Genomic DNA, 26,068 nt, shown 5'->3' on the forward strand with positions numbered 1-26,068 from the left:
TAAAAACATATGCACTAAGCGAAAAATATCAACATACTAGACTCATCCATTCTGAGAAGCTGTCTTCTAATGTGCAATCACGCTTGTTCCCAGCCGTTCATTCAATTTGGGTCAGCCGGCCCCATACCTGATTATCAGCTGTTGACAAACACACGTGGGTCTGTAAAAATGATTCTCTTTCTCAATAGTTTGCAGCGAATTCTACTGGTTTGCAATTAAAGCGAACTCATCTATTTACTATGCAAGTATGGATATCCAGACAAGTCCTGTCTCAAATCAAATCGTATTTGTCACATGCGCCGAATAAAAGAGGTGTAGACCTTCCCATGAAATTCTTACTTACAAGCCCTTAACCAACAATGCAGTTCAAGAAATAGAGTTAAGAAAATATTTACTAAAGAAATAAATAATAATAAATAAAAAGTAACACAATAAATGAACAACAGCAAGGTTATTTACAAGGGGTACTGGTACCGAGTCAGTGTGCGGGGGTACAGTTTAGTCGAGGCAATTTGTACATGTAGGTAGGGGTAAAGTGACTATGCATAGATAATAAACAGCGAGTAGCAGAAGTGTAAAAAACAAATGCGGGTGGCCATTTCATTAATTATTTAGCATTATTATGGCTTGGGGGTAGAAGCTGTGAATGAACCTTTTGGACCTAGACTTGGAGCTCCTAATAGTAGCCGTGCGGTAGCAGAGAGAACAGTCTATGACTTGGGTGACAATTTTTGGAGCCTTCCTCTGTCATAGTTCTGTGTCTATGCGATGACTAAATCAATCCCACCTGGTTCTTATTCCAGCCTAAAGTGTCCATCTAACAAGCACCTTGTCGATGATCATATTCCAGGAGTACATCAACATCACCAAAAATGGCTGTCGAAAAGCTCTCTCTATCTATCTTCCATTCTCACACTGGCAAAAAACTGAACTCCCAACAACCTGTGTGTGTGTGTGTGGACTCTTTCCTCAGGCCTGGATGTACTCAGAAGAACAGTTTTTTTTGGAGTAGGGGGGGGGGGGGGGGGTAATATTTTTTGGCACTCTGTGAATGGCCTCAGAATTTCCATTTCATGAGGCGTATTTTCCTTGGCAGGCGCGGCCGGCCAAGTCTTTTGGATGCTTCTGGGACATTTTTGAACTGGACTCAAAAAAGTAGAGTGCTGCTGCCTCAATGCCCAGCAGCATTTATTCGATTTTTTTACCATTTCAGGAGCACAAGCAGCATTTTTCTTGATGCTATGAAAGCAATTGTCAGGAGCAGAAAACAACAGTCCCAATTTACAATGCATAGTTCTTATTCCATAGTAATGAATTGAATAACATCCACGATACATAATACAATAATGGTATACACATAGTACGTAGTACTTAAAACTGTTATGGATCACCAGGTTTCAATACATGACATATTTTCTCTCCTAGTGTACGTCTTTCAATAGATGATATCACAATTGGCTGGTTATCATTTGTGGAATTGTACACTGAGTAAAACAATAAAAGTGATCGTCACAGGCTTCAAATGGAGACTGAGTATTGAGCTATGCTGTATGTTAATGTTTGTTCCTCTCACCCATTAGGGCGTTAGGGGCGGCGACCCACTTTAGATTGGTAAAAAAAACACTTGTGATGTCTACAAAAACATAATATTACACAAATAAAAGATATTATAAAATGAATGAGTTATGTTTTAAATGCTCATAAAAGTGTGGTAAATTTGTAAATGATCCTGTCAACAAAAAAAAAAATTCTAAACAAGCTGTTCAGTTACTTACTACTCTGCCCCTCATTGACTGGCAGCAGCTCTGCCTCCACGGGCGCATAGGCCATGGGAACATTGCTTTGATTGTTTTGCCAGCTGTTTGCTATGAGGGGAACTGCCCCAATGAAATCTCAGTGATTTCATAGCATACATAATAACAGCACATAGGAAAATAACCAACCTGGGGCACTCAAATGTGCATTCAGTTAGAACTTCTGGGTTTGCTCTAGTCTCCCTCCCAATATGTCTCTCTCGCCATACGGCTGGCTTACTTCTGCATGTGAGACTAGGTCTGCTCTATCAGGTACAGATTGTGCTAAAGCAAAAGGCAAATTGTAATTAACTAGTAAATAAATTATCATAACAGTTATGAGAGCCTGGGATCTGATAAACCGGATGTCTACATCCAACAAGAGGGATACACTAGCTACAACCTTCTCATCGCGGATCAGGTAGTACAAAAAAGCATGAAGAAACATTGAGAAATTATTTGGTCGATTTTTTGGGTCAAATTAACCAATTATCTACCTTTGATAAGCAGCTATCTACTGTAGCTATAGCTAGCTGGTAGCTTACCAGCAAGTTAACTCGCATGCCAATTTCAAGTCATTCTGACTAACTCGGAAATATTAAGTTATTTCAGAATGAAAGTCAACTGGCTATCACATCATGCTTCATGACATTATATTAGCTAGGTATCCCCAGTTAGATAGTGCTCTCACTCTGATTTGTGAGCTGGCTGTTTATTCTCAATGGTATAATCTAATCTGTTCAAAACAGTGGCAGCATGTGCAGCGGTGGTCATTCGGTTTTTTGACACGCAAAAGTGAAAGGTGTATTTATGCTGACATTCAAATGTGCACATCCCTTTATATATCCTCTCAAACTACATGCTGCTTTTGTTGACAACTCCAACCACCTCACGCCCCTGGGTTTTAGCCAATCAGCGGCCGCCACTACTCTCACCATTGGCCTTTACGTCTCCCCTTGGTCCAAGTGTCTGCTTTACCTGAGTTGTTGTTCATTATTGGTAAAAGCTCTCTCACATACCAGAGGAGGACATAGGTGTGAAGAATGTTTCTGATATGCTTCTTTGCTGATTGGAGGCTGGGTAAGTCAGGATGACACTTGAAGTGAAAGTACAGCACATTACCTAGTCACTTCATATGCACACTCGCTCCGGAATGGGAAAAATATCCTCTCTAATTTATTCAGCTAAGTTCAGTTATAATCTTCTCACTATAAAATAATGGCACGGGACTTATAAGCATATATTGTCAGCTAAATGAACAAGCATACAGCCTATGGCATGGAGCATAGCCAGATAGCCAGATACAGTAGGCTAACTCATATTCTGTTCTTCCGAAATACATTTTCTTCTTATCATAATATTTCTTTAGACCTGACTAAATGACATCATTAATTCATTGTGATGGTGTATATTAAATAGATGTGTGACTTTTAAAATGTAAATGTTCCAAGGCACACATCAGCAGATTGTTTTTGTGGAGACCTGGAGATGCTAAACACGTTTATGTTAATTACCAGTCAATTACCATGAGACCGGAAAAAAAGATGACAATAACCGTCTGACAAAATGTCATGACTGCCACAGCCCTACGCTGCCACAGACATGGTGGTGTAGCGACAAGATAGGAATGCCATAAACCAAGAGGTTGTGAGGGAGGTCAGATTTAATAATATTACTGTATAAATGAACACGCACAATGTAATAATGTATGTCAAAGTGTGTCAGATATGTAAGTTTAAAGCACTGTGTGGGTGTCCCTAACTTTGCCAACACACAAAGAGCTGTGAATGGATCAGTGGTTCATCGATTAAGGCCTTGATGGGCTTGGCCACAGTAACAAAGTGTGATGTGTAATGAAACAAGTTCTAGTTTTTTGGAGAACGTTTATTTAGGATCATCAGCAGACATCCTAAAAACGTCTTTAGGGACATCCCGGAACAAGCTACACAACAACCTCCAGGAGACCATGACATGTTTTAAACATTCTTGGAAACAGAAATTCTGACAATGAAAGGCGTCTAGAACATTAATATCTAATATTCTGAGAACATGGCAACCATGTTCTGTGTATGTTTGGTGTGACGTTGATGGAATATTCTCCAAATCCGCAGAATACTGGACAAATGAATGTTCTTGCAACATCCCATGAAACGTGTCTTGAACATTATTTGTATTTATTTATTTTTATTTAACCTATATTTAAGGCTCCTTTTTTCTCAATTTCCGCCTGAATGAAATGCCCAAAGTAAACTGCCTGTTGCTCAGGCCTTGAAGCCAGGATATGCATATAATTGGTAACATTGGAAAGAAAACACATTGACGTTTGTAGAAATGTTAAGATAATGTAGGAGAATATAACACAATAGATATGGTAGGAGAAAATCCAAAGAAAAAACAACCAGGATTTTTTTTTATTGAGAGACCATCATCTTAGAAAGGCAAGTAAAAAGGTCATTTTGAATTTTGATTTTCACTTTTCGCACCAAAGTATGTTCATCTCTAGGAGACAGAATGCGTCTCCTTCCTGAGCGGTATGATGGCTGCGTGGTCCCATGGTGTTTATACTTGCATACTATTGTTTGTACAGATGTACGTGGTACCTTCAGGTGTTTGGAAATTGCTCCCAAGGATGGACCAGACTTGTGGAGGTCTACATTTTTGTTGGAAGTCTACACAATTGTTTTTCTGAGGTCTTGGCTGATTTCTTTTGATTTTCCCATGATATCAAGCAAAGAGGCACTGCGTTTGAAGGTAGGCCTTGAAATACATCCACAGGTACACCTCCAATTGACTCAAAAAATGTCTATTAGCCTATCAGAAACTTCAAAAGCCATGACATCATTTTCTGGAATTTTCCAAGCTGTTTAAAGCCACAGTCAACTTAGTGTATGTAAACTTCTGACCCACTGGAATTATGATTGCTCTCCAGTACTACTAAAACATTCAAAGACCATTTTCTCAAAAGTGAGTTTAAAAGTTAATCAACTTTCAAAGCAAAATAACTTTCCCATTGTTCTTCAACTGTAGTGTATGGTATACCATTTTGTAGCTCTGAGTCTTTACTTTTATCAAATGTAAAAAACACCATTTAAAATGTTTGCTACATAAGAATGATTTGAACCAGTCGGTCACAAATAAAGAAAAACCCTTCAATGAGTAGGTGTGTCCAACCTTTTGACTGGTTCTGTACATACAAAAACACATGCACACACACACACACAGAGACAGACATACACATATGCATGCTAAAAACATGTGCTCTCACACACACACACACACACACACACACACACACACACACACACACACACACACACACACACACACACACACACACACATACAGTGAGAAACTCATGTCCTCAACGCTCCTTAGTGCCTGGTCTATTTCTGCAAAGGGGATCCTGTGTCAGTAATGCTGCCAGGATGGGGTTGATGAGGTCGCCGGATGCAGCTCAAGTCAAATGAGTGTTCATACAGACAGACACACAACCACACACATGCAGGCACACACAAGCACACACACATACACATGCTTCTAAACATAACTCACATACTGTAAATTCAAGCCAAGGGTCTGCTGTTGCCATTGTTATACAAGTGTAGTAACGTTGTCATCACAATGTAACAACGCATTATCTATAAGCTGTTTTTAAATGTTGATTGCCTTTTCATTGTATGCTACTACTCACAACACCACAAACAGCCGCTGTATTTTCAGCCATATTCTGTCCTTTACTGTCTGCAACATAAGGTATCCATGCATCAAAACACTTACGTGCCTGGTAAGAATAGAATAACACCAATTCTCTTTCACTTTCAAAGGTCAGACTGTTTAGTAGCAGTGCAGCCTTTACAACAGCCTATGGATATCTAACCACCTCTGCCTCTCATGTCTTGTTAGACGGTTGGAAATAGAGAACTCCTCTTCAGATTTGAGGGTAACAGGGTCGTTCCACGAAATGGATGCCTTTTGGACATGCAAACTTTTGGAGAAATCGACTTTCAACATTCAATTGCATGGAGGATATGTTTAGGGTAAAGGTTAGGGTTAGGGTTAACCATTCGTAACTGTTATTTAAAAGCATGTTTGAGATAAATACAACATTTTCTCGTTGTTTAAGTATCCCTTGTACAAATAAACACACATACTGTATAATATCAAACAGATCAAGTTTGGGCCCATTGGGCCTCTAACATGGTTGACGCTAACAGGGTTGAGGTTTTAAGTGAAGATCGGCCATTACTCCTCATGTGGTGAAGAGCATTGGACCACATGGTGTTCATGAAATTAGGAACTATACATAATTAGTTCCACACATAATGAAAGTTTAATCAAATTCAAGTGTTCCTAAGATGAATTGAGCGAACAGGGATGACGTGTCGAGCTCAACAACCTCAGTTAAAGATTTGCAAAAGACCCAAACAATGTCACCTGCCGTGAATCATTTAACTTGGGGAATGGTACATTCATTTGAACGAGGTAAATTGTTTGCATAACAGGGTTGACCTTAAAACCTCTTGAAGCTAGGGGGCAGAATTCTTTTGTTTGGAAAAATAACGTTCCCAATGTAAGCTGCCTATTTCTCAGGCCCAGATGCTAGAATAGACATATAATTGACAGATTAGGATAGAAAACTCTAGAGTTTCCAAAACTGTCAAAATGTTGTCTGTGAGTATAACAGAACTGATTTTGCAGGCGAAAACCTGAGGAAATCCATCTCGGAAGTGCCTCTTATTTTGAAAAATCCCTGTTCCATTGCCTGCCTTTCCTCCATTTAAAGGTATATCAACCAGATTCCTTTTCCAATGGCTTCCACAGGTTGTGAACAGTCTTTAGACATAGTTTCAAGCTTTTATTCTGAAAATTGAGCGAGATTTATCAAATCGCGTCAGTGGATAGCCAGATCTCCTTTGGTTAGTTCCTGCGAGCGAAAGTGGTAGCTCGACATTTTCTTTATGTCACGACCCGGTGCGAGAAACAGTCACTAATAATCGTCAGAACCCAGAAGATGAGGCAGACACAGCAGTACTAGAGATGGTGGTTTAATTAAAGAACAAAATCTTCAGGCAAAGAAACTAAATCCACAATGTCCAAAAATAAAGCCAAGAGGCACAAAGTGGAAATCCTCCAAAATACAAAAGAAACTCCACAAAGTGGTAAAAAACAGCAGGGAAAAACAAACCTCAAAAGACTACTCAAATAATACACAAGAACTAAACCAGAGAACCTCTGGAAAATCCAACAAGAGAAATATCTATATAAAACAAGGCTTGGGCTGGGGCTGGGTGCTAACTTACAAACACTGAGCAAGGAACTGAGGAACACACAGGGTTTAAATACTAACAAGGGAATGACCTACAGGTGCAAACAATAATTAGAGCAAGAAAAACAAAAGGTACAAAAAAGGTGCAATGGGGACATCTAGTGACCAAAACCCGAACAGTCATGGCCAAAACCTGACAGAATCCCCCTCCTAGGAACGGCTCCTGACGTTCCTACCAGCCTTCTCAGGGTGGAGGGTCCTGAACTGACGAATGAGGTCAGGGTCCAGTATGTCCTTGGCAGGAACCCAGGAGCGCTCCTCGGGACCGTAGCCTTCCCAGTCCACCAGATACTGCCAGGACCGCTGCACCCGGCGGGAATCCAGTATCCGGTGGACGGTATAAGCCGACTGGCCACCGATGACACGGGGCGGAGGGGGAGGTCTGCCTGCCGGGATAAGGGGAGAAAAAACAACAGGTTTTAATAAAGAAATGTGAAATGTTGGATTGATCTTAAGGGATCTGGGTAAGTGCAGGCGAAAAGTAACGGGATTGACTCTCCTGGCAATCTTAAAGGGACCGATGAACCTCTGGGACAGCTTGCGAGACTCCACCCGTAGTGGTAAGTTCTTAGTTGAGAGCCATACTCTCTGGCCGGGGTACAGGGTAGGACCGGGACGGCGACGTCTGTTGGCTTGTCGTTGGTACTGCTGAGAGGAACGCAGAAGATTAAGACGTGCCTTCTTCCACGTAAGCCGACAGCGTCTGATGAACCTCGAGGCTGAAGGCACTCTGACTTCTGCCTCCTGGTCCGGGAACAATAGAGGCGCATAGCCAAACTGACACTCATGCGGGGATATACCAGTGGAGGAGGAGCACAAGGTGTTGTGCGCGTACTCGGCCCAAACAATGAAGGATGACCATGTGGACGGGTTGTTGGAAACCATGCATCTGAGGGTGGTTTCCAGCTCCTGATTCATCCTCTCAGTTTGGCCATTGGACTCCGGATGGTACCCTGAAGATAAACTGTCCGTGGCCCCTATGAGTTGGCAGAAGGCCTTCCAAAACCTTGAGGCGAACTGGGGACCTCTGTCGGAAACCATATCTTGCGGAATCCCAAAGACTCGGAACACATGGTTAATCACCAACTCAGCTGTTTCCTTGGCAGAAGGTAATTTGGTCAAGGGAACAAACCTGGCCGCCTTAGAAAACCTGTCGATGATGACTAGGATCGTAGTATTACCATGGGACGGAGGAAGGCCAGTAATAAAGTCCAACGAGATATGGGACCAGGGTCGGTGGGGAATAGATAGAGGGTGAAGGAGTCCTTGAGGGCGGAGGTGAGAAGATTTGCCCTGGCAGCACACGGAACAGGCCTTGATGAAAGTGGCAACGTCTTCTTTTATGGTGGGCCACCAGAACTTACGCTGGATGAACTCCAAGGTGCGACCTACGCCCGGGTGACAGGTGAGGCGAGAGGAGTGCCCCCACAGAAGGACTTGGGACCTTGCTGCCTTGGGAACAAACAACCGATTAGCAGGACCTCCTCCAGGGCCCGGTTCGATGGCTTGAGCTTGTTTCACGGTATCCTCCACTTGCCACGAGATCGGAGCCACGATCTTAGCGGCCGGAAGGACAGTCATGTCAGTATCTTCTCGAATGGCAGGAGAGTAGATTCGTGACAAGGCGTCCGGTTTGAGATTCTTCGACCCGGGTCTATAGGTGAGGATAAACTGAAATCGGCTGAAGAAAAGAGACCATCGAGCTTGTCTGGAGTTCAACCGCTTCGCCTGCTGGATATACTCCAGATTTTTGTGGTCCGTAAGCACTTGAAACGGTTGAGAAGCCCCCTCGAGCCAGTGTCTCCATTCCTTCAATGCCATCTTAACCGCTAGGAGTTCACGATCCCCCACATCGTAATTCCTCTCGGCCGGGGTAAGCCGGTGAGAGAAGAAGGCGCAAGGATGAAGCTTCTTGTCTTCACCCCTCTGAGACAGGACAGCTCCAACCCCAACCTCTGATGCGTCTACCTCCACCACAAAAGGTTCATCCGCCGTTGGTAGTGTCAGGATGGGAGCAGAGAGGATGCGCTGCTTGAGTCCTTGGAAGGCCATCTCAGCTTCTCTTCCCCACAGAAACCTTGTGTTGCCACCCTTGGTTACAGCTGAGAGAGGGGCTGCCACCGAGCTGAAGTTCTTGATGAACTTGCGGTAAAAGTTGGTGAAGCCCAGGAAACGCTGAACTTCCTTAACGGACTTGGGGGTGGGCCAATCCGCTACCGCCTCTACCTTCTTGGGGTCCATCTGGACTCGTCCGGGTTCCACTATAAATCCCAGGAATTGTACTCGAGAGGAATGGAATTCACACTTTTCCGGCTTAACGTACAAATGGCTGTCTAGGAGGCGTTTGAGCACTTGTCTGACATGCTTAGTGTGTTCTTGAAGGGAGCTCGAAAAGATGAGGATGTCATCCAAGTAAACAAACACAAAGATGTTAAGCATATCCCTAAGCACATCGTTTATGAGCGCTTGGAACACAGCCGGAGCGTTGGTCAGGCCGAAGGGCATCACCGAGTATTCGTAGTGACCAGTAGGCGTGTTGAAAGCGGTCTTCCACTCGTCCCCGGGTTTGATCCGCACAAGATGGTATGCGTTCCGCAGGTCAAGCTTAGTGAAGACAACTGCTTCCTGGAGCAGCTCAAAGGCTGTGGCCATAAGGGGTAGCGGGTAGCGGTTACGGACGGTTATGGCATTGAGTCCCCGGTAGTCGATGCAAGGTCGTAATCCACCGTCTTTCTTGGCCACAAAGAAAAACCCTGCTCCCGCCGGCGAGGTAGATGGACGCATGAGGCCTGCTGCCAGAGCGTCCTTGATGTAGGTATCCATAGCAGCTCGTTCGGGAGGAGAAAGGGAAAAGATCCGACCCCTGGGAGGGCAGGTCCCCGGCAACAGGTCGATGGTGCAATCGTAAGGTCTATGGGGTGGTAGTTTGGTGGCCCTCTGTTTGCTAAATACCAGTTTGAGGTCATGGTAACACTCGGGAACTCGGGACAAGTCGATGGATTCTAGAGACTCGGAAGGGGAACTCTGGGAACTCGGGAAGATACAAGTGGCTTGGCACGTAGGACCCCACTGCTTGATAGTGCCCACAGACCAGTCGATGTGAGGGTTATGGCTGTGAAGCCAGGGATAACCAAGGACGAGAGGGAACTCGGAACAGGAGATCAGATGAAAGTTCATCACTTCCTGGTGTTGGGAAACTGAAAGTCGCAAGGGGGTAGTGGCACGAGTGACAAGTCCAGATCCCAAAGGGCTTCTATCCAACGTAGTAACCCTTATGGGGTCACTTAGAGGTTCAGAAGGAACGCCATTCTCCTTCGCCCAGATCCCATCCATGAAGTTACCTGCGGCTCCAGAGTCTACCAAGGCTTGAAGAGAAAACTCGTGGTCGTCCCAGAAAAGGGTAACTGGAATGAGCAGGCGGGAGTTGGATGGATGGGAGGAGGTTATGTTTCCCGTTACAGTCCTCCCAGGCCTGCACGGGAGAGTGCGTTTCCCTGGAGCCCGGGACACGTGGAGCGGAAATGGCCCGGTTTGCCGCAATATAGACAGCATCGCTCCCTCATCCGGCGGTCTCTCTCAGCCTGGGAGATGCGTCCAACCTGCATGGGTTCTGGTGGAGCCAGCGAGGATAAAGGTGGAGACTCGGAGCTGGAACCGATAGGAGCTAGGGTGAGCGGTCTATGGTTTTGTTCTCTCTCTCTCAGACGCTGGTCTATGCGTGAAGCCAACTTGATAAGGGACTCGAGGTTGTCCGGTGGTTCCCGAGTGGCCAGTTCATCCTGGATGGTGTCAGAAAGACCCTTCAAAAAACACACTGTGAGCGCCTCGTCGTTCCAGCCACTTGCTGCTGCCACAGTGCGGAACTGGATGGCATAGTCCGTCACGCTGCGCCGACCTTGGCGGAGAATCAGGAGCTGTTTGGCTGAGTCAGGGCCGTTGGTAGGACCTTGAAACACTCGCTTGAATTCTTCAGCAAAGGTAGAGTAGCTGGCACAGCAGGGACTTTGGGCATCCCACACAGCAGTAGCCCAGGCTAGGGCTTTTTCCGACAGCAGGGTGATGATATATGCTATCTTGGACCGGTCGGTGGGAAACGACGATGGTTGCAGCTCAAAGGAGAGAGAACATTGGGTGAAAAACCCCTTACAAACACTCGGATCCCCTGAGAACCGTTGGGGAGGCGGCAGACGAGGTTCAGCCAGGGGATTAACTGCCAGGGGCACTTGAATCGAATGAACTGGAGCAGAAGCGGTTGCCGGGGAAAGTCGATCCGAAATCTGCTTTATGGAAGTCAGCATCTCTGACAGAAGTTGAGAATGTCTAGCCATTAAGGCCTCTTGCTGAACCAGAGCAGCTTCGTGGCGTTGGACAGTCCCCTCGTGGTGGGACAGCATGGAAAAAAGATCCTGGGTACTGGCTGCCTCTGGGTTCATTATAATGGCTCAGTGTTTCTGTCACGACCCGGTGCGAGAAACAGTCACTAATAATCGTCAGAACCCAGAAGATGAGGCAGACACAGCAGTACTAGAGATGGTGGTTTAATTAAAGAACAAAATCTTCAGGCAAAGAAACTAAATCCACAATGTCCAAAAATAAAGCCAAGAGGCACAAAGTGGAAATCCTCCAAAATACAAAAGAAACTCCACAAAGTGGTAAAAAACAGCAGGGAAAAACAAACCTCAAAAGACTACTCAAATAATACACAAGAACTAAACCAGAGAACCTCTGGAAAATCCAACAAGAGAAATATCTATATAAAACAAGGCTTGGGCTGGGGCTGGGTGCTAACTTACAAACACTGAGCAAGGAACTGAGGAACACACAGGGTTTAAATACTAACAAGGGAATGACCTACAGGTGCAAACAATAATTAGAGCAAGAAAAACAAAAGGTACAAAAAAGGTGCAATGGGGACATCTAGTGACCAAAACCCGAACAGTCATGGCCAAAACCTGACACTTTATCTCTTGTATTGAATAGTTTACCGTCCGGTTGAAATATTATCGATTATTTATGTTAAAAACAACCTGGGGATTGATTATAAAGAATGTTTGACATGTTTCTACGAACTTTACGGATACTATTTGTAATTTTCATCTGCCCTTCATGACCACTCGAGCATGTGGATTTCTGAACATAACGCGCCAACGAAAAGGAGGTTTTTGGATATAAAAATTATCTTTATCGAACAAAAGGAACATTTATTGTGGAACTGGGAGTCTCGTGAGTGCAAACATCCGAAGATCATCAAAAGTAAGCGATTAATTTTGTTGCTTTTCTGACTTTCGTGACAAATCTACATTGCTGCTAGCTGTTCGTAATGTTTTGTCTAGTGATCGATAAACTCACAAACGCTTGGATTGCTTTCGCTGTAAAGCATATTTTCAAAATCTGACACGACAGGTGGATTAACAACAAGCTAAGCTGTGTTTTGGTATATTGCACTTGTGATTTCATGAAATTAAATATTTTTAGTAATTTTTGGGGAATTTGGCGCTCTGCAATTCAGCGGATGTTTACGAAAATTATCCCGCTAAAGGGATCTGTGCGCCAAGAGGTGACCTTAACATGAGGGACAGATTTAAATGTCTCACTAATCACATGAATATAAATAATAAAAGCAGCAAAATAACAATGATGGTGAAACTTAGATTCTTTTTTTTAAGTGGGTTGAAATCTTCCTAGAAGTGACATGGGGTTGATGGAGGGACAAGACAAAAGGCTGAATTTTGGCACTTTAGCAAGCCTTTATTCATATTAAAAATCTGATTTATTGATGCTCCATGTGGTATATATGAAAGTGCACTTCATTTAATATAACAGGCTTTTAAAATAAATATTGGTTCATAACTTCTACTTAAAATATCAAAGGGCACCCATTTCATAGAACAACCCAACAAAGTCAGACTGAAAGTAGGAGTCAAGTGTTTTTCTGTCCTGTGTGTGTGTGTGTGTGTGTGTGTGTGTGTGTGTGTGTGTGTGTGTGTGTGTGTGTGTGTGTGTGTGTGTGTGTGTGTGTGTGTGTGTGTGTGTGTGTGTGTGTGTGTGTGTGTGTGTGCGCGTTTGCTGTCACATCTAGATGTATGTGTTGTAGGTTTACCCACTTCTTGTTAAGTCAGTCTGGCTTCCTGGGCCCCACTCTTCAGTTCCCCGTCTAAATCTGTCTGCTACAGTATACACACACTCCTGTGACCTCTGCCTGCACCCACCCTGCCCTGTGCTGCGCTGCACTCATACACATACATGCATGCTGCTGTCTCTAGACATCAGAGTTCCCTGGGTGAGTAGAACAATGTACACTACACTTAACACACACATACACACACACGCACATATGCTGTACACACACGCACCAAGTAGCACCAAGGGAAACCCCTGTTTAACCACTAAGTGAATACTCTCAACACACAGACACACACACACAGCACTCCTGAAAGAGGTTGCAGCCTGATGTCTGATTGCATCATGTGCCTCAGATCTGGAGGCAAAACAAACTGTGCTCATGGCAGTGCCGTTTTAAGTGTTCACCATTGGAAAGATTCACAGACGCAGTCAAAGAAGTATTGAAGTGATTTTGAAAGACTACCGATTTGAGTTGTCATGATTGTAGATGAGATGTGCACAGCTCACAGGTTTCAGTTCCATAGAAAGCATGGAGTTCCGTTTCAATCCTTAACCACGACTGAATGGTCGGACATGTTGAAAAACAGAATAGGATGGCCTCTGTGGAACCCCCCAACACAGACACGCAGACACACACACATACATACACACACACACACACACACACACACACACACACACACACACACACACACACACACACACACACACACACACACACACACACACACACACACACACACACACACAGGCACACACCCTTCCCCCCACATAAACGTGCAGTGGTGTCAGCAGCTGTGTTAAAAAAATCTATAAAAAATTTACTCAGTTGCTCTCTGTCTCTCTCTCTCTTCAATTCAAAAAATGCTTTATTGGCACGAATGAGTGGTTGCCACTGTTGCCAAAGCAATGTATATGAAGTATTATATAAATGAACAATATGTTTGAGCAACAATTATATATATCAACAAAAACAAGGATACATGGAAAATAAGACACAAAAAAGTAAACAAACAGCAACAATTGAGAAATTACATCTAAATGTACTCACGTGTATGACATGGCGGGAGCTATTGTCTCTCTTATGTTACGGCAGGCCAGGACATCATCTGCAGCAATATCTACTTTCTGTAGGTTTTCTGCTAATAAAATGAAGATTTTCTCTCCACAGGCAGTTCAAGAAATAATGCAATTCTTTCTTAAAATTAGTAGTAGGAAGTGTTGCTCATTCTCTACTTCACCCGACCCACAGTGCTTACATAGACTTTCTTCTCTGACCTTCCATGTTTTCCTATGGCGTCCTGTCTCTATTGCTATTTTGTGTGTTTTTTGTGGTGATCTCAACTTTTTCTGTAGATTTCCTATGACCGAAAAGAGCTTCTGGACATCAGAACAGCCATCACTAACCTCAATTTGGATGAAGATTTCTACTTCAACGAGTCGGTGACGCAGGACATACTGCTCACCCCGGATCAGGCCCTAATCCCAGAGACTACTAAAAGTTAAAGACTGCGCAAGAGAGGCCGATAAAATAATCAGAACAATAATCCTCCTCTACTCTCCGTTACATTGGGGAACATACAATCACTGGAGAACAAACTGGACGAGCATCATCTGAAACTAACCTATCAACGGGGCCTGAAGGATTGTAATATTATATGTTTCATGGAGACGTGGCCGAACAAGGATAATATACATCTAGCTGGTTTATCTACCCATCGGCAGGGTCAAACGGCAGCGTCGGGTAAGATCAAGGGAGGAGGTGTGTTTCTTTGTTAATTAACAACAGCTGGTGCGTGATCTCTAATGTTAAGGAAGTCTCGAGGTTCTGCTCACCTGAGTTAGTATACCTCATGATAAGCTGTGGAACATACTATTTAACACGATTGTGAAGAAAACTGAGGTTGGTGGCAGTTCAACTGGGGAGAATGGGCTCGTGGTAAGGGCTGGAGCGGAATTAGTGGAATGGTATCCATGTGCTTGATGCCATTCCATTGGCTCCATTCTAGCCATTATTATGAGCCATCCTCAGATTTTTCACCTAGTCGGCTCGGGGATTCGAACTAGCGATTTTTCAGTTACCGACCCAAAGCTTTTAACCGCTAGGCTACCTGACACTTAGGGTACTGGGCCATAAGGAAACAAGAAAATGCTCACCTAGTGGCGGCACTACTAGTGGCCGGTGATTTTAATGCAGGGCAACTGAACTCCGTCTTAACTCATTTCTACCAGCATGTCACCTGTGCAGCTAGAGTAAACAAAACTCTGATCACCTTTACTCCACACACAGAAACGCATACAAAGCTCTCAATTTTGCCCTCAATTTGGCAAATCTGACCATAACTCTATCCTCATGATTCCTGCTTACATGCAACAACTCAAACAGGAAGTACTGGTGACGTGTTCAATACGGAAGTGGTCCGATGAAGTGAGACTGTTTTGTCCCCACAGAAGCCATGGATTACAGGAAACAGCCATGAAATGGTTTGAAAGGCTGGTCCTGGACCCACTCCAATTTGCAGACCACACAAACAGATTATGCAATTGCACTCCAAAAACTGCCCTCTCCCACCTGGACAAGATGAACACCTTCATGAGAATGCTGTTCATTTACTTTAGCTCAACATCTTAGTGCCCTCCAAGCTCATCACTAAGCTCAGTAACCTGGGACTGACCATCTCCCTCTGCAACTGGATCCTGGACTTCCTGACAGGCCGCCCCCAGGTGGTGAGGGTAGGAAACAACACATCCGACACGCTGGTCATCAACATGGGGGCCCCTCATGGGTGCATGCTCAGTCCCCTCCTCTACTCCCTGTTCACTCATGACTGCATGGCCAGGCACGACTCCAACACCATCATCAAGTTTGCCGATGACACAACAGTGGTAGGCCTGGTCACTTATTTTTTTTTTATTTCACCTTGATTTAACCAGTTAGGCCAGGCAAGAACAAGTTCTAATTTACAACTGCAACATGGCCAAGATAAAGCAAAGCAGTGCGACAAAAACAACAACACAGTTACACATGGGATAAACAAACGTACAGTCAATAACACAAAATAAAATATATATACAGTGTGTGCAAATGTAGTTCGATTAGGGAGATAAGGCAATAAATAGGCCATAGTGGAGAAAAAATTACAATTTAGCATTAACACTGGAGTGATAGATGTGCAGATGATGATGTGCAAGTAGAGATACTGGGGTGCAAAAGAGCAAGAAAAATAAATAACAATATAGGGATGAGGGAGTTGGGTGGGCTATATACAGATGGGCTGTGTACGGTGCAGTGATCGGTAAGCTGCTCTGACAGCTGATGCTTAAATTTAGTGAGGGAGATAAGTCTCCAGCTAGAGTGATTTTTGCAATTCGTTCCAGTCATTGGCAGCAGAGAATTGGAAGGAAAGGCGGCCAAAGAAGGTGTTGGCTTTGGGGATCACAAGTGAAATATACCTGCTGGAGCGAGTGCTATGGGTGAGTGTTGATATGGTGATCAGTGAGTTGAGATAAGGTGGGGCTTTACCTAGCAGAGACTTGTAGATGACCTGGAGCCAGTGGGTTTGGCAATGAATATGTAGCGAGGGCCAGCCAACGAGAGCATACAGATCGCAGTGGCGGGTAGTATATGGGGCTTTGGAAAACGGATGGCACTGTGATAGACTATCATACAATTTGCTGAGTAGAGTGTTGGAGGCTATTTTGTAAATGACATCGCCAAAGTCAAGGATTGGTAGGATAGTCAGTTTTACGAAGGTATGTTTGGCAGCATGAGCGAAGGAGACTTTGGTGCGAAGGAGGCTTTGGGCGTCTTTTACCAAATAGGGTTATCTTCTGTATACCACCCCTACTTTGTCACAACACAAACACATTAAGAAGGATAAAATTCCACAAATAAACTTAACAAGGCACACCTGTTAATTGAAATACATTCCAGGTGACTACCTCATGAAGCTGGTTGAGAGAATGCCAAGAGTGTGCAAAGCTGTCATCAAGGCAAAGGGTGGCTACTTTGAAGAATCTCAAATATAACATTTGTTTGACAAACGTTTGACACTTTTTTGGTTACTACATTATTCCATATGTGTTATTTCATTGTTTTGATGTCTTCACTACAATGTAGAAAATAGTAAAAATAAAGAAAAACCTTGAATGAGTAGGTTTTGTCCGAAGTTTTGACTGGTACTGTATACACACATGCCACCAGACTTATACACTCAAACGCTTACTCAAGTTAGCACATTCACTCCAACACACACACACACACACACACACAAACACACACACACACTGACTGACTGCATGAAAACAGACAATACCGTACCAAGGAAAACATTCCTAATCACTGACTCTCATTATATGAAATCTTACTATGCCTATTTTTAAAAAGGGGGGAAAATCACTTCCCCTAAGTTTGACTCATTCCAGTAATCATACTTCACTTAAGAAAACTAGCAGCTGTGTTTACTTCAGTTACTTATGTACTCTTTCTCTCTCTCATTATATCACTCTCTCTTTCTCGCTCGCCAAGTAAAGCCCTATTCCCTCTCTCCCTCGTCCCTCCACACACAACACACACGCACAGTTTCTCTTAAACCGCTGTTATTCTCATTTCATTTTCAGCTAATACAGTCTCTGTGGTTTAGCGACTTAATTGAAGGAGTTATGGTCCATAACGTGAACATACATTAACATGGCTGTGGCCTTGTTAAAACTAAACCAGGGCTACGTCCCAATGGTACCCTATTCCCTTTATAGTGCACTACATGTTACAGTGCACCATATAGGGAATAGGGTACCATTTGGGATGTACACAAGCTCTGGAATGCCAAAGGCTCTTCAAATGGATTCCACATGTTGTTTGCATAATTCCCCCCCCGTAACACTTGACCTACAACTGGAATGAAAGTTCACACTGATCTGTACGGCATCCTGCAGTATGTATGTAGCTGGTTTTCTGAAATATTCAACAGAGTGACAAGCAGTTTCGTAGAATGAACATGGATAACTAGGCAGGTAACACCTTGGACCTGTTTGATTAATCTTCAAAATGGTGTCTTTCTTTCTTTCTCTCTTTCTTTTTCTCTCTGTCATTCTTTCTTTTTCTATCTCTCTTTCTCTTGCTCTCTTTCTTTCTTTTTCCTTTCTTCCCCTTCCTTCCTTCCTCCCTCCCTATCTTCCTCACTTAATCGTCAGTTTTACAGAGTCTGATTAGTAAAGGGAAGCCGTGGCCTCCCAAGTGGTTCAGCGGTCTAAGGCAATGCATCGCAGTGTTGTGGCGTCACTACAGCCTGGGGTTCGATCCCAGGCTGTGTCACAACTGGCCGTGACTGGGAGTCCCATAGGGTGGTGAACAATTGTAGCAGCATCATCCGGGTTTGGCCGAGGGGGCTTTACTTGGCTCATCGTGCTCTACCAACTCCCTGTGGCGGGCTGGATGGTGTTTCCTCTGACACATTTGTGTAACTGGCGGGCTGGTGTTAAGGACACGTGACTCGACCTTTGCCTCTCCTGAGCCCTTTGGGAGTTGGATATTTGATATCATGAAATATGGGATATAAGGAAGAGATCCATTCATATAATTTTGACCAATATAGTCATGTCAGATCTGTGATTACTTCCACAGTATAGGAACTGTGGGTGTCATCCTTCCTAGTGAGTCACCTCATGTTATCACTCAGGGACAGGTTTCCCAAAAGCATCTTCAGGCTAAGTTTGGGAAAACGTGTTGGGAAACTGGGCCCAAGCCAGGCCGAGGATCGTATTAACCAGTAAGCCCCTAACTTTTAAACCCAAACAATGAGGATTTTGGGGGAATGGATGAGAACGTAATGTTTTTCACCCAGTTTTTCTCAGAGGGTGGCTGAGTATCTGTTGTAGAAGTTGTTTTCTTTTTATTCCATGCACCATGGCTAGACTGTGACGTAACAATGTTTGCACTGTCGCTCAATGTATGCTCTGTTGTTTGTCCTTGCTTGTCACTTTGCTGCTATCTGTTGCAGAGTCCCAAAATGCATTTTCTGTCTTTCCTCAAGAAAGACAGGCTTGTCTATGTCTGATTGCACAAAAAGTGGGCTAGCACTCTCACTCTTCCTCAGTCCAGTCCATAGCTAACCACACTGGCCCAGAAAATTAGAGGATTTCACACTTATTTGACAAGAGAATCTGAAGATGACACTAATGTTTCTGCCTGTGTCAACAAATATAGCCAGGCCTTCTACTTTCTCCCCTTCCTCTAATCCACCCCCCCCCCCCCCCCCCACCCCCCTTCCCACACACACACACACACACACACACAGTGGTGTAAAGTACTTAAGTAAAAATACTTTAAAGTACTGCGTAAGTAGGTTTTGGGGTATCTGTACTTCACTTGATTATTTATATGTTTGACAACTTTTACTTGTACTTTTTACTCCATACATTTTACACGACACCCCAAAAGTACTGGTTACAATTTGAATACTTAGCAGGGCAGGAAAATTATCCAATTCACACACTTATCAAGACAACACATTGTCATCCCTTCTGCCTCTGATCTAGTGGGCTCACTAAACACAAATGATCTTTTGTAAATGATGTCTGAGTGTTGGAGTGTGCCCCTGGCTATCCATAAATCTTTTAAACAAGAAAATGGTGCCGCCTGCTTTGCTTAATACAAGGAATTTGAAATTATTTATACTTTAACTTTAACTTTTGGTACATAAGTATATTTTAGACACATACAACGCCCTCTGTGCTCAAGGGCCATCACATACACAGATGGAAACAGGCCAGGGCCATCCCGCAATGCACACTATGTGAGGGGGGAGCACTCCCCTCTTGCCTCTCCCCTTACGCCTCTGCCCTTCGCTCAACGTAGCCGGATTCTTGCATCCACCAGATGAGATAATCTACGACATACTGTGCTCTACAGTATACAAACATGAATTAATCCAGATTACATTCATTGACAGGTGTCTGCTATTGGATGAGGTTAGTTAACCCCTTTTACTGTCTATTCAGGAGTAGGGCTAAAATATGGGTTAGAACGAACTTGTTTAAGGGATAGACCTAGGGATAGGGTTTAAGGTTTGTTTGTTTTTCTGCAAAAAAAAACAGTATGGGTTTATAGCTCTCCTGCTCTTTTAAGCCTCACTGTGGCCATCTGTGGGTACTACATACCTTGCTGGGCTCATAATCTGGGATAGCAACTGCGTCAGATCTACAAATCACCATTAGCTGCTAAGCAATGAGCTAGACCCATTCATGTGGTTTGCAACTCAGTGAACCTGTGCAACATATGCTCAGTTCATAGCATACAAAATGAACAGAGGTCACATGTATCAAAATACCCAGCAGCCATTTAGAAAGAACAAAATAATGTTTTTGAAAAACATAAATGTTATTATTGAAATGAATCTGTTCCATGAAAATGTGCAAAAATAAGCATAACTGGCATGCAGAGCAGTTTAAATTGTATGTTAAACTGTAAGCTTCCCCAAACTTGAAACTCACGAGCTGCCTATGGTCTTTACTATTACACCCATTAAAAAAAATTGTGACCCCACAAGCGTGCACGCACATAGGAGGTGCTCACCAAGTAGCCATAACCTTGTTAATATCAAGTTACCTGAGGTAACGCTAGCTCATTGCTAACACCAGTGAAGCTTGCATTGTGATACAGAACAATGGGCTGGGAATAGAACGTTCGGAAGGAGAGAAGGTGCTCAATAGAACTAATAGGAGCCCACAGGGTGAAAACTGCCTAAAATAAGGCCTGTTTTTACACTATTACTTCAAAACTACGGCAAGCAGCTGGAACACATGTCAATATTATAAAACTGAACTCCATGGCGGATGCAATGAAGTAATTTATCAGAAAAAAGCTTTGTTAAAAACTGAATCTGTCCAACCTATTATGACAATGTACACAGAACAATAATATAAATGCAAATGTTCATATAAGGAAATCAGTATATTGAAATACATTCATTAGGCCCTTATTTATGTATTTTACATGACTTGGTCAAATATTTACCTTCAAAAAAAGTAGGGGCGTAGGATACAAAAAACAGTCAATATCTGGTGTGACCACCATTTGCCTCATGCAGCGCGACACATCTCCTTTGCGTAGAGTTGATCAGACTGTTGATTGTGGCCTGTGGAATATTTTCCCACTCCTCTTCAATGGCTGTGCGAAGTTGCTGGATATTGGCGGGAACTGGAACACGTTATCTTACACGTCAATCCAGAGCATCCCACACATGCTCAATGGGTGACATATGTGGTGAGTATGCAGGCCCTGGAAGAACTGGGACATTTTCAGCTTCCAGGAATTGTGTACAGATCCTTGCGACATGGGGCTGTGCATTATCATGCTGGAACATGAGGTGATGGTGGCAGATGAATGGCACGACAATGGGCCTCAGGATCCCATCACGGTATCTCTGTGCATTCAAATTGCCATCGATAAAAATAAATAGATTTTGTTTTTGTTGTCCGTAGCTTATGCCTGCCCATACCATAACCCCACCACCACCATGGGGCACTCTGTTCACAAAGTTGACATCAGCAAATCCCCATGCCCACACGACTCCATACACACTGTCATCTGCCCAGTACAGTTGAAACCAGGATTCATCCATGAAGAGCACAGTTCTCCAGCGTGCTAGTGGCCATCGAAGGTGAGCAGTTTGCCCACTAAAGTCGGTTACGATGCCAAACTGCAGTCAGGTGAAGACCCTGGTGAGGATGACGAGCACGCAGATACGCTTCCCTGAGACAGTTTCTGACAGTTTGTTCAGAAATAATTAGGTGGTGCCAACCCACAGTTTTAGCAGCAGTTAAGGTGGCTGGTCTCAGATGATCCCGCAGGCGAAGAAGCCGAATGTGGAGGTCCTGGGCTGGCGTGGTTACACATGGTCTGTGGTTGTGTGGCCGGTTGGACGTAATGCCAAATGCTCTAAAACAATGTTGGAGGCAGCTTATGGTAGAGAAATGACAATTCAGTTGTCTGGCAACATCTCTGGTGGATATTCCTGCAGTCAGCATGTCAATTGCATGCTCCCTCAAAACTTGAGACATCTGTGGCATTGTATCAGCTTCTTGATATGCCACACCTGTCAGGTGGACGGATTTTCTTGGCAAAGGAGAAATGCTGGCTAACAGGGATGTAAGCAAATTTGTGCGCAACATTCCAGAGCAATAAGTGTTGTGTGCGTATGTAAAATTTCTATGATCTTATATTTCAGCTCATGAAACATGTGACCAACACTTTACTTGTAATGTTTATATTTTAGTTCAGTGTGTGTTGTCTTAGAATACTGTACGTGTAGCATTCCATAAGATTGCATCTGTCAACAACGGTTCCAATTTGTGTCACTGTTATTACACTGTGTCAGGCAGATGATGCCATAGGTGGCAGGATCCTGTAGAGCAATTATAATTGGACTGGAATGAACCCTGTAGACCGGTACACTGTTGCTGGCTTCGTGTGCTAGTGGGACACAGGACACTGGGAACTGGTAAGTCTGATATGATTGTGTTCAAGTGCTTTTGAAGTTGGAACAATTCTTCAACCAATAACATTTTTAGCTAGCTCGATAAGCATGCTAACATTGTTAATTATAACGTTAGCTAGCTTGCTTAACGTTGACAATACGAACAGACTAGCTACGTTATCCATATTGATAAGGGTGTCATTTAAAAAAATATTTAAAAGGTGAAAGGTCAGTGGTGAAACATTCCAACTCTGCAATTTGGGTATCAAAATGTACTCAAGAGTTTCCCACTTGTAATTCTGACTTTGGAGGGTCATTGTAGTAAATTGTCCCACTGGGAAGTAAGAGCTTTCGATAACTCTGATAGCACGTGAACTCAGAAATGTCTGTTACTGATTGGACAAGTAGACTGCTGATTGATTAGATGTAGCTGTGTCAATTGCTGATAGGTGCTTTTTAATTGATTAGACAGATAGACTAGGTCCACTGGTGATTGGACAGATAGACTGTGTTTCTTGCTGATTGGTCATTTTTAATTGACTATCTAGGCTGATCTCTATATATATCTATTTGGTGTGGAACTACTAATAGCAGCCTAGAAAGGAAATCGAAATATACTGAAAGTAATAGTTTGATAGCGGTGGCGGGATTACACGCTTGCTCAAATGGTCAGAAACCTAATTTCAACCTATTCTCATCATCTTCAATTTGTATTCTATTATGTTTTCTCCAAATCATTGAACGTGATCTACAGTATGTCTTTGTTCCATAAAATTCAGTAACCTATGTGAAGTACATTGCTGAGTGAAAGGGGCCCATGGTAAATGGATTTAAAGTGAGAGTTGAAATGAGCACTAATCTGGCTCCATGAATACCCTTGAGCAGCACACACATACACACACACACCCCGTGGCTGTCACAGTGTTGAAGGCAGGGACGGGGTCTCTCTCCAGCACAGGGGTAAAGTCACGCAGGTCAGTACTCAGTTTCCACATCAGACCCAGGAACAGGGGCCAGAGTCTCCAACTCCCTCTCTCCCCAGTCCCCTGGGGGGCCCCTCCCCTCCTTGCCTCTCCCCGACCCCCAACCCCCAGTGTACAAATGCCTTTGCTGACAGCTCTGGCACAGTCCTCTGTAATTGAAAAAAACAGGCCAGGGCCAGCCCCCAGCCACCCCACCACACAGCCCCCACTCAGCCACCCTCCCATACCCCTGCCTGGGTTGAGTTGAGCCTCTGAGCCCAGTGACAGACACCCATCAATACCAATGATTATTACCCCTCTAGAAGTCAGAGCCACTACCGATGACATCCAAGACACCAGCCATGCAACACTCGCCCAACGCATATACACACACACATACACACACACACATACTAAACGCACACACACACCTCCCCCTCAGTGTCCTTCCTCTGCTACCCGAGCTTCTGAATGTTTAACCCATTGCTAACAGCCCTGTCTCTCTCTGTGGTTCTGCTGCTTCTTTACAGGAGGCAAACAAGGCTGTCATACACACACACAAACACACTTACTCACAGAAACACACAAGCAGCTATCACATGCACAAACAGCTGTGACAACCAGCAAACTTTTTCGGCAATTCCTAAGGAGTTTGGATCCTGCACTATTTCTCCTGACAGACTCCTACTATACTGTACTCTCACCCAAATCTTCACCAGCTAATTTAGTAAAAACTGTTTCTCAAACACAGAAGAAAAAACAATGACTTCAAACTATACACCACTCCTGCGTTAAAACAAGCTAAAGCACTGCCAAGAACACATGACAGAGGTGGAAGCAGGATTTAAAGGCATCACAACCTAACGCTATAGTGATGTCTACAGTCACTCCTCATTATAATCATCTCACCGCTTGTGCGTTCACATCGAAAATAGGTCCAGTGAGTCCAGTGCTACACTGATTCAGTTTCCTTCTGACAGCAACCCGACACAATGGCATGCATGGTCTGCCAGCCAGCCAGTGTGCGGTAGGTACCTAGGTAACAAGGAGTTGTCATACGTGGTTCAGCTATGACAGCTGAACCAGACACACACACACACACACACACCCCCCCACACACACACACTTAGGCACAATCCCACAAACATGACAAATGAGAACCACAGCATGAGAAGAACAGGAGGAAAAATTTGCACAGACCTTGTCAGAAGCTGCAGAGCCGTAGGAAACAGTTCTCTTCTCCAGTCCTCTCTCTCGCTCTCTCGTTCCCCTTTCTCGCTCTCTCTCTCTCTCTCTCTCTCTCACTCTCTCTCTCTCTCTCCCTCTCTGTGTGCACAGCTCCCTCCCCTTCTGTCGCTCAGCTGCTGAGCTCTCGCAGTTCTCAGGAAATGAATGGGGAGCTGCACAGAGAACTGTTGTACTTGCAAATTACTTAGCCTGCCCGCCCATGTCACGTGATCAGCTAAATGTAGGGTGGGCCAGTGGGTGGAGGCTTCATAAGCAATGGGAAGACAATATACTCTAAGCTTGAACAGCATGCATCGAATTACACAAGGCCCCTCGTGGGAGGTTTCCAACGCTTCCGTGGTCCACTCAGGCAGCCAGGCAGGCAGCGTTCTCTCTCTCAATTTAATTCCATTGAAATGGCTTTATTGGCATTGGAAACATATGTTTACATTGCCAAAGCAAGTGAAATAGATAATAAAGAAATGTGAAATAAACTATCAGAAATTATAATTACACAGTACACTCACAAACGTTTCAAAAGAATAGAGACAATTCAAATGTTATATTAATCAGGGAGATCGTTCAAGATTGACGTCGAAATTGGACATCTATTGATGTCCAGAGGACATCGGGAAATGTCTTCAAAAACCTGCCACTAGGGGAAACAGGGAGTGCTTTTACCATCAAGTAGGCTTGGGTAATCCCATGACTCTGGATCAGAAGGTTGTGTTTTCAATCCCAGTCGTGGACACTGGTTTTGTATTTTTTGTTGTAACCCTATCCCAAACCTTAACCATTTGGAATGAGTGTCTAACCTTAGTGTTTTAACCCTATCCCAAAACTTAACCCATACCTTAACCATTCGGAATGAGTGACTAAACGTAATATTTTAACCCTATCCCAAACTTTAAGCTTTACCTTTTGGAATGATTGTCTAAATGTAACTCTTAACTTTCTCAATTTGACGTTTAGAGAAATAGAATGTATAAAGTGCAGTAGGATGAACGATACAGAACAGCAGGAGCAACAAAAACACTTTGAAATTTGACATTTGGAGAACATTGATGAATTCTGCAGTGAGAGTTGGTTGATATTATGGCTATGGACAGTGTTGTAAAAATGTGCAAATAGTTGAAGTACAAAAGGGAAAATGAATAAATA

General features: G+C 43.8%; 1 protein-coding gene across 1 annotated transcript in view; it reads right to left on the reverse strand.

Annotated features, from left to right (window-relative positions):
* The window catches only part of LOC120058169 (Krueppel-like factor 12), a 150,270-nt gene extending 125,220 nt beyond the window's left edge, over positions 1-25,050 (reverse strand). The window contains exon 1 of the mRNA XM_039006635.1: positions 24,881-25,050. The gene's annotated coding sequence lies outside the window, so the exon portion shown is untranslated. The remainder of the gene's footprint in view (positions 1-24,880) is intronic.
* Positions 25,051-26,068: the final 1,018 nt, after the last annotated feature.

The sequence above is a fragment of the Salvelinus namaycush genome, chromosome 13, assembly GCF_016432855.1.
Source record: "Salvelinus namaycush isolate Seneca chromosome 13, SaNama_1.0, whole genome shotgun sequence".
Lineage (NCBI taxonomy): Eukaryota > Metazoa > Chordata > Actinopteri > Salmoniformes > Salmonidae > Salvelinus > Salvelinus namaycush.